Source organism: Silene latifolia, chromosome 6, assembly GCF_048544455.1.
Source record: "Silene latifolia isolate original U9 population chromosome 6, ASM4854445v1, whole genome shotgun sequence".
In the NCBI taxonomy this organism is placed as follows: Eukaryota; Viridiplantae; Streptophyta; class Magnoliopsida; order Caryophyllales; family Caryophyllaceae; genus Silene; species Silene latifolia.
This window is the reverse complement of record NC_133531.1, coordinates 134,238,016-134,247,317: the sequence shown is the minus strand read 5'-3', so window position 1 is coordinate 134,247,317 and position 9,302 is coordinate 134,238,016. Positions and strand designations below refer to the sequence as shown.

The 9,302-nt window shown below is 37.0% G+C and overlaps 2 long non-coding RNA genes across 2 annotated transcripts; both read right to left on the bottom strand.

The window, feature by feature from the left end:
- Positions 1 to 1,066: 1,066 nt before the first annotated feature.
- LOC141585773 (uncharacterized) lies at positions 1,067 to 3,135 on the bottom strand. Its single transcript, XR_012519411.1, has 3 exons — positions 3,054 to 3,135; positions 2,847 to 2,955; positions 1,067 to 1,140 (listed from the first exon to the last, which is right to left on the bottom strand). It is a non-coding gene; the product is annotated as an uncharacterized LOC141585773 (long non-coding RNA).
- Positions 3,136 to 6,874: 3,739 nt separating this feature from the next.
- Positions 6,875 to 8,941, bottom strand: LOC141585772 (uncharacterized). Its single transcript, XR_012519410.1, has 3 exons — positions 8,860 to 8,941; positions 8,653 to 8,761; positions 6,875 to 6,948 (listed from the first exon to the last, which is right to left on the bottom strand). It is a non-coding gene; the product is annotated as an uncharacterized LOC141585772 (long non-coding RNA).
- Between the last annotated feature and the right edge of the window lie 361 nt (positions 8,942 to 9,302).

Below are 9,302 nucleotides of genomic sequence, written 5' to 3'. Positions count from 1 at the left end.
CTCGAAATGCGCACCAAGCTCGTTCCTTAAGCGAATACTTCACGTCAAATGCAATGCAGGATACTCGGGGACGGATTTAGCTCAATTATCTACTCATTTCCGCATAAATCTGCAATATTACAATAAAATACGAAAGTAGACGAAATAGGACAAATAGTAGCCTTAAACTACATAAATGAGCTCTGAAATGCGTGTAAAATAGGGTGTAAAACATCATATAATTGACACGCATCATCTAGTTTGGTTCCTACATTGATGGGTTCTGTATTCTCTATTACTTGTCCCCCTTCCCCTTCCTGTAGTATTTCTTTGGCTACGTAGGGAGGTATCTCAATTGAGTTTGGGTCTTGGTCATCCTCAGTATCATCGTAAACAGAATTGCACTCAAGATAACACAAAGAGTAAGCAGAACCTGATTTATTCATATTAAAGTTTGAGAAAAGTTGAAACAAAGAAGCCATCCGATCCGTGGTCACATGGCGGAAAGGGACAATGGTTGGGACATTTCCCGAACTACTGTTACTACTTGAGGCTAAGCTAGGAGAAACAAAGGGAATGGGGATGACGACAGGAGGAGACTCTTTAGCGACTTCTCTAGACTCCGACTCTGACTCCGACTCTGACTCTGACTCGGATTCATCGTCTTCTGGTTCTCTTTTGAACATCTCTCCTTCTCCAGTGGTGAGCTTGAAGAGTCTTCCTTGATTGTTGGTCCACTTGATTGATTTTCTCCATCCTTTCTGTTGATTCGCGTTTGTTTCTGTGATTAACGCTGTGACACCCTTAAATCTAGCCTTAATTAAATACGTAAATTCTACAGAAAAACTGGTAGGATATGTTTGTAAATGGTTCAACTAGTCAAAAACCTGCAATTTCAAAAAATTTTCCTCCTAAACCATTCACAACCAATCCAACTCAAGAAGAGTGTCAAAAACCCGGCAAAAGCTGATAAACTAATTACATACATAACTAAAGACGCGGAAATATAAGGATACAAACCAAAATAGAAAAGGGAGACATATGTCCCTTCAAATTATATACAAAACCAAAAGGGAAAAGGTTTACTAAAAGAATAGCCAAACTAGGTCCAAGGTTCCTTGCTCACTAGCTCGTCTGTGACCCCAACAAAGCATCAACAACCTGTCAATCGCATTTTATACAAACACGAAAGCCACAATTCAGTGGGGAGTAACTTCAGTCCTCCCACCACGAATCGTCATAATTAATGTAACATGTAGTAAAACATGTAAACTATATGATAATTCATCTAATTTCCAAGTATCCTAACATATGAATGCTAAATTGACTAATTTAAACTATCATGTGAAAAATATAACAAGTAGTAATCCAAACTCTATCAACCATAGCCGGCTTGCATCTCACCTTCTATGATTCATAGAATCATCAAACAAGAAAGGGCAATATATCAAAGACAGGCATAAGTTCTTAGTCCCGTCAATAGTCACTTTGTAACTCGAGTCTATACCACGAGGTAGGGAAGGTAATCGAACCGGTATCTTGGCTCAACGGTTAATATTAATAAAACATGGCCAAGAGACAACACAACCCTAGCCTAAAATCTCTTGCAGACCCTAGACATGCGGATACACACCACCGCACCCAAGACCCATAATTTTTCTAAAACAAAGTGAGTACCCTAAGGAGTCCACCAAAGGGTTGGCTAGTACTTAAGCTGACCCCATACTATCAAAATAAGTACCTGAGGTCATGCCCCAACTTGGATATAAATCCACTAGTCAGGAACACAAAGGCTATCAAGCAGTGAACATATACTCGTCAGAGACTATAAAGACCTATCTATGATGAAGGCCGAAATACTCACCTAGGACCTAGTCCCAGCTAGTCCCAGCTTGAATACTTTAGCCCACACCACACAAGACTCACCACACAAGTCAAGTAAGACACCCACTTAACCTTAAGAGGGCAAAAAGTCCTACTTACCAACATAAATCCTAACATTCTATCATGTGAAAGGCTATATAAATGTCTATTCAGCAGATAAACCAACAGAATCCTCAATACAAATTTCCAATTCCAACAATATTAACCAAATTAAAGGCTTCAGGGAATCTAGGGCCGTTTCTACAATATAAGAAGCTACTTAAATTCAACTAACTACACATGTGAAATAGAGATATAATAAATGGCCTAAAGCAAGAAAAAGGCCGATTATCTAATTCATACAACCGAATTTTTACCCGCAACCCCACCTGCGCGACAGTGCGGTTAAATTGCAATGACCAATCACTCAATTAACTGACATCGCATCAGTCAAAGGGACTAAGGCTCAGTTTTCGGCACAATCAACAAAACATTACAATTATCCCTATACAATTCATTTTGAGCCTATTATTTACAAATTCATTTTGTAAACTATCCTAACATGTGATAACTATTAACATAAGCATAGTTTTACCATTAACATAATTTTTATTACTTATATGATTCAATTCCTAAAGTGTACTCATACCAACTATGTCATTAATAAACCTGAAATGACAAATTTTGCAAGGAAAACCGCGAAACAAGCAAATGTACCAACCCGGGCCAACCCCAAGGCGGCCGTGGGTGCCGTGGCCTACCGATCTGGCCGGCCGTCCCCTACACCACCATTTTTTTCCATTTTTGTTTAGTAAAAGACCGTCTGAACATTAATTAATCGTCCCCAATTCAACTTTGATAATTTAAACTAACAAAAGGCACAAATTAAACATGCATGCAACAAATTTTACATGTGAAAACTACTATTCAAACAAAAATCACCAAACATACAAAAACAACAAAGATTGTGACGATAATTCGTCGAGTAACTCGAAATATGTTACCTTAAGCTAGAAAATGAGCAATTAGCACCTCAAAACCGAAACCCTAACAACAACTAGCCGCTATCCTCTACAATATACGAGTCCCCGAACTCGTCTTCCAAATCTTCACCTAATTAAACAATAAAAACACCATAAATAAGCACAAATACCGAAAATACCGAAATTTTGTCTTAAAACAACTTAATGAAAACTGAAATTAGAACATACTAAGTTGTAGATCTCGGCGAGGGGATTCCGGAAAGGTAAATTTCGTGAAAATCCGATAAGAAACGAAGAAATTATGGCCAAAACAGCTTGAAATGAAGAAACAATGGTGTTTTGGGAATTAGAGGATTGAAGATGATGAAGAAAAGCAAAATAAGAAAAAAAAAAGAAAAAGGGAAGGGGTTTGGTCCGCGGGAAAGGGAGAAAGGAAGGAGGGAGTCGGGTTTTTAGTCGGGATTTTACGAGTCGGGTTTGACCCGTTTCGATAATAATTAAAACCGTAGGTCAAACGCAAATTCCGTCAAGACCAAAGTTCTTAAACACGAGATTACAAGAAAATTGAATACTCATACGACCCATTTCCAAATTCGTTTACCCAATGTTCAAAAGAATTGTCATTTTCCCCCCGATACGCCCTTATTTCGAAATAAAAAGTTTTACACGGTTTAAACTATTTTTAAACATTTCGAAACTATCAAAATAAATACTTTTCTTCAAAATATAATAAAATTATATTTCTTTGAATTATTTTTACTTTAAATACTTAAGTATCAAATTTTATTTGATTAATAAATTATTTTCGAAATATATTAACGGTCCGAAATTACGGGGCGTTACAATCACCCCTCCTTTTAAAAAGTTTCGCCCTCGAAACTTAGAAGGAGAAATTATAGTTATAAGAAAATATAGGTATCTTTTCAATGAAACGGTGATACTCTTGTTGATCAGACAAGAACATCCATATTCATATCAAGATATAAAAATATTTCTACACCAATAAATGAGAAAACCCATTATTGGGACGTCTCCAACAACGAGATTAAACACTCATTAATGTTAAAGCCATTAAAATCATAAAAGCATTTTCAAAATTTTAGTACAAAGTTCTATAATAAGAATAATATCTTTACTAATTATGATTAAATACAAACTTTTTGTAACGCTAAAAAGAGTAAGAAAAAGGAATCATTACACAAAACGAGAAATAGGTTAGGTATCCAATCAAACACTAGGGTTGAAAGAGAGTGAGAAATCATTTTCAAATGTTATAGAAAGAGGTCAAATGAGTTCCATAAAAGCGAGCACAACGGAACAAGCCAGAATAGCAAGAATGACAATTGTCGGAGATCGGAATTAGGAAGATCGGTCCATCGAGAAAGGTTCACTCAATTTTCCAACCACAGAGTCATCCTACTAGGTCCTCCGAACATCAACAGGGCAAAAACCAGAGACCACACTAATCCAAAGAGCCATCTGAACCACTCATCGACAAGTCTACGCATAAGCTAATCCTTGAGACAATTCTATCCTCTACAATTATAACTTAACCATTTCCCACTCAAAATGTTTCCACCAATATTCTCCACCGAACAAAATCAAAATCCAAAGTCGAAACTAGTAACAATACTATACCCTTACCAAGATTCAGTATTCCCAAGACGCATTCATGCTTGAAACCACCCCACAAGCAACAAGTTGCACTATCCAATCCATAAATAGCACTAACTATAAGATAAATGGGTTCTTCACACAAATCATCTGATCGGTTTACTCAAGATTTACTCAAGATTCATTATCCTACTTCCCAACAATATTCCAATTCCAATAGAAAAATTTCTCAAAGGATTAAATATAAGGTCCAAATTTACAATAACATTCCACAGACTTAGCTATCAATCCCCAATACCGTAAAGTAAGGATCAAATGACAAACGAACAATCCCCGAACGAACAATGCCCAAAACAAATCCAAAATAACCATAGAAATACTCCACCAAGGTAAACTAATCCCATTAGTCTCATCATCAAATCGAAACCAAGTGAGTCTTATACCACCAAAACACGCGAACCTTAACTCGCAAGGAGACTACAACATTGCCATCATAAGAATTCCATCAAAAATCTAGCTCTCATATCGTATGGTCAAATACAGACACAAACTCCTACACTAATTCCCGACAAAAATCAAAATACAAAAATCCTCAAATCACATCCCACTAACTCGTAAAACATGGTTAACAAGGTACCAACTATACTAAGTAGATAAGAAGTTATAACGGGATAGAGGAATGGTAAAATATTTTCGAAGGGTGCATGAGCATGACAAGTTAGGAAACTAAGGAGTCGGACCGTAAAGATAACGGTTGACAGAAATAAGAGGTACCCGAGTTAAGAAGATATCTCGGACAAGAAGAAGATACGTAAACTTTGGCATAAAAACATGGGTTCAAAGATCGTTAAAGAGAAGGAAAGGAGAAATGTATAAGATAATGAAAGGGTTATCGCTTACCAAACACTCATCAAAGCTTATGATCGATATGGTAAGGTTACCTCACTAAGGTGCTCAACAAAACCTCAAAAGTCCACCAAATCATAGGACTAACAAGGACTCCACGAGGGTAGGTATTCCTCAACTCAATTGGTTCTAAGAGCCAAAATCAATTCACCACACAAATTCATTTGTTACTATCATGTCCCAAAGTACCTCCTTTACAATTCTCGTCATTGAACTTCACTTACTATGTCATCCCCCAAGTACCATGGCTTGTTCACTCCATCCTCTCACCACTTAATACTTCTAGTCTCCGATACCATAAACTAGAATCACATCTTTGAACTCACGAACTACATCGAACAACATTCCACCAAAATTCCCAAATTCAGATATGATTAATAAGGTCAACCACGTGTTCTCAAATTTTGAAAGGTCAACAAGGGCTACTCTATACTAGATTTGGTCAACTTAAAAGGTTTAACAAACTAACTAATTCCAAAGTACAATACCAATCCATTAAGCAACATCAATGTCCTATTGTATTCCTTTCAAGGCCTACAAGGATTAGAGCTAACTATCATTTCTTTAATTCTCCACAAGAAACATCGAGACTCTCAAATGAAGTAGCCTAGGTTCATTCCATCTTATGTGCTAAGGTAGTACCCATGCTCAATCATCTATAACAAACAAGCTCTCAATAGACATAAATCCCAAGGTGTTTCTCAACTCACTAGGCTCTCATATCATGCACAACTAACAAGTCTAACCAAAGGATCCCAAGTTATATTCTCCTATACAACTCAAACCTTAAACAATCAATTTCTCAACTCGTTCACGCCCTCCAATGATACATTCTCTTAAAACCGGGTTCTCTTGAACAAGGGAACTATCCTGCGGAATAAAAGGAAGGTGTCCACAAGGACTCTTATTATAAGAAGAAAACGAACCAAGGATGAAACGGGAGAAAGAATAGAAGAGTAGTTACCAAGGCGAGAGAAGAGGAATTAAAAAAAAAAGACGAATCAACCACGAGATTGGGAGACTAAGGTAAAATAGCATTATCTACATTTATTGGAGTGCCATCTTGTAAAAGAGAAAATCAATTAGTACCTAACAATTAGCAATCACAAACAGACTACCACATAAAATCCTAAATCTACCCATCCTACCCATCTCTCAAGTTTAGTATTTAAAGGTCAAGTGATTTTAAGTGGGGTGCACAAACGTGCGTCGGGAGCAACAAGCTCTGATACCAACTGTGACACCCTTAAATCTAGCCTTAATTAAATACGTAAATTCTACAGAAAAACTGGTAGGATATGTTTGTAAATGGTTCAACTAGTCAAAAACCTGCAATTTCAAAAAAATTTCCTCCTAAACCATTCACAACCAATCCAACTCAAGAAGAGTGTCAAAAACCCGGCAAAAGCTGATAAACTAATTACATACATAACTAAAGACGCGGAAATATAAGGATACAAACCAAAATAGAAAAGGGAGACATATGTCCCTTCAAATTATATACAAAACCAAAAGGGAAAAGGTTTACTAAAAGAATAGCCAAACTAGGTCCAAGGTTCCTTGCTCACTAGCTCGTCTGTGACCCCAACAAAGCATCAACAACCTGTCAATCGCATTTTATACAAACACGAAAGCCACAATTCAGTGGGGAGTAACTTCGAGTCCTCCCAGCCACGAATCGTCATAATTAATGTAACATGTAGTAAAACATGTAAACTATATGATAATTCATCTAATTTCCAAGTATCCTAACATATGAATGCTAAATTGACTAATTTAAACTATCATGTGAAAAATATAACAAGTAGTAATCCAAACTCTATCAACCATAGCCGGCTTGCATCTCACCTTCTATGATTCATAGAATCATCAAACAAGAAAGGGCAATATATCAAAGACAGGCATAAGTTCTTAGTCCCGTCAATAGTCACTTTGTAACTCGAGTCTATACCACGAGGTAGGGAAGGTAATCAAACCGGTATCTTGGCTCAACGGTTAATATTAATAAAACATGGCCAAGAGACAACACAACCCTAGCCTAAAATCACAAGGACCTAGACATGCGGATACACACCACCGCACCCAAGACCCACAATTTTTCTAAAACAAAGTGAGTACCCTAAGGAGTCCACCAAAGGGTTGGCTAGTACTTAAGCTGACCCATACTATCAAAATAAGTACCTGAGGTCATGCCCCAACTTGGATATAAATCCACTAGTCAGGAACACAAAGGTTATCAAGCAGTGAACATATACTCGTCAGAGACTATAAAGACCTATCTATGATGAAGGCCGAAATACTCACCTAGGACCTAGTCCCAGCTAGTCCCAGCTTGAATACTTTAGCCCACACCACACAAGACTCACCACACAAGTCAAGTAAGACACCCACTTAACCTTAAGAGGGCAAAAAGTCCTACTTACCAACATAAATTCTAACATTCTATCATGTGAAAGGCTATATAAATGTCTATTCAGCAGATAAACCAACAGAATCCTCAATACAAATTTCCAATTCCAACAATATTAACCAAATTAAAGGCTTCAGGGAATCTAGGGCCGTTTCTACAATATAAGAAGCTACTTAAATTCAACTAACTACACATGTGAAATAGAGATATAATAAATGGCCTAAAGCAAGAAAAAGGCCGATTATCTAATTCATACAACCGAATTTTTACCCGCAACCCCAGCCCTGCGACAGGTACGGGTTAAATTGCGGCTGACCAATCACTCAATTAATCGCATCGCATCGATCAAAGGGACTAAGGCTCGATTTTATTTTAATCAACAAAACATTACAATTATCCCTATACAATTCATTTTGAGCCTATTATTTACAAATTCATTTTGTAAACTATCCTAACATGTGATAACTATTAACATAAGCATAGTTTTACCATTAACATAATTTTTATTACTTATATGATTCAATTCCTAAAGTGTACTCATACCAACTATGTCATTAATAAACCTGAAATGACAAATTTTGCAAGGAAAACCGCGAAACAAGCAACAGACCAACCCGGGCCAACCCCAAGGCCGGCCGTGGTCGCCGTGGATCTCGCCGGCTTTGGCCGTCCCCTACACCACCATTTTTTTCCATTTTTGTTTAGTAAAAGACCGTCTGAACATTAATTAATCGTCCCCAATTCAACTTTGATAATTTAAACTAACAAAAGGCACAAATTAAACATGCATGCAACAAATTTTACATGTGAAAACTACTATTCAAACAAAAATCACCAAACATACAAAAACAACAAAGATTGTGACGATAATTCGTCGAGTAACTCGAAATATGTTACCTTAAGCTAGAAAATGAGCAATTAGCACCTCAAAACCGAAACCCTAACAACAACTAGCCGCTATCCTCTACAATATACGAGTCCCCGAACTCGTCTTCCAAATCTTCACCTAATTAAACAATAAAAACACCATAAATAAGCACAAATACCGAAAATACCGAAATTTTGTCTTAAAACAACTTAATGAAAACTGAAATTAGAACATACTAAGTTGTAGATCTCGGCGAGGGGATTCCGGAAAGGTAAATTTCGTGAAAATCCGATAAGAAACGAAGAAATTATGGCCAAAACAGCTTGAAATGAAGAAAAAATGGTGTTTTGGGAATTAGAGGATTGAAGATGATGAAGAAAAGCAAAATCAGAAAAAAAAAAAAAGAAAAGGGGAAGGGGTTTGGTCCGCGGGAAAGGGAGAAAGGAAGGAGGGAGTCGGGTTTTTAGTCGGGATTTTACGAGTCGGGTTTGACCCGTTTCGATAATAATTAAAACCGTAGGTCAAACGCAAATTCCGTCAAGACCAAAGTTCTTAAACACGAGATTACAAGAAAATTGAATACTCATACGACCCATTTCCAAATTCGTTTACCCAATGTTCAAAAGAATTGTCATTTTCCCCCCGATACGCCCTTATTTCGAAATAAAAAGTTTTACAC